Source organism: Colobus angolensis, unplaced genomic scaffold, assembly GCF_000951035.1.
Source record: "Colobus angolensis palliatus isolate OR3802 unplaced genomic scaffold, Cang.pa_1.0 Scaffold224, whole genome shotgun sequence".
NCBI lineage: Eukaryota > Metazoa > Chordata > Mammalia > Primates > Cercopithecidae > Colobus > Colobus angolensis.
The window spans coordinates 1,416,654-1,416,978 of record NW_012115422.1 but is presented as its reverse complement, the minus strand read 5'-3'; the positions used below and the strand labels follow the sequence as shown (position 1 = coordinate 1,416,978).

The 325-nt window shown below is 74.2% G+C and overlaps 1 protein-coding gene across 2 annotated transcripts in view; it reads left to right on the top strand.

Annotated features, from left to right (window-relative positions):
• Positions 1–37: 37 nt before the first annotated feature.
• WIPF1 (WAS/WASL interacting protein family, member 1) overlaps positions 38–325 on the top strand; it is a 119,543-nt gene continuing 119,255 nt past the window's right edge. For both annotated transcript variants that reach the window (XM_011943984.1, XM_011943985.1), the window contains exon 1: positions 38–187. The gene's annotated coding sequence lies outside the window, so the exon portion shown is untranslated. The remainder of the gene's footprint in view (positions 188–325) is intronic.

Genomic DNA, 325 nt, shown 5'->3' with positions numbered 1-325 from the left:
GGCGGGGGGGCCGCGGCGCCGAGAGGGAGGGCCCACATCTCGGCGAAGTTCCCGGATGGTCGCAGCCTCCGGGCGCTGAGCGCTTTTCCTGCCCGCCCGGCTCAGCCCTTCGGACCCCGGGAGAAGTTTCCCAGAAAAAATGCCCAGCGCGGCGCGGGGCTGTGGAGTCGTCCGGAGCCGCCGCGCGGTAAGGGACGCCTCGCCTCTGGAGCGATCCGGGTTCCGGGCTCCCGGGCGGGGGTGGGGGGAACCCTGGGAGGGGCTGGGCTCGACGGCTGGGCTTGGAAGCGCCACTTGGCACCGGTGACGCGGGTGGGGCGACTGG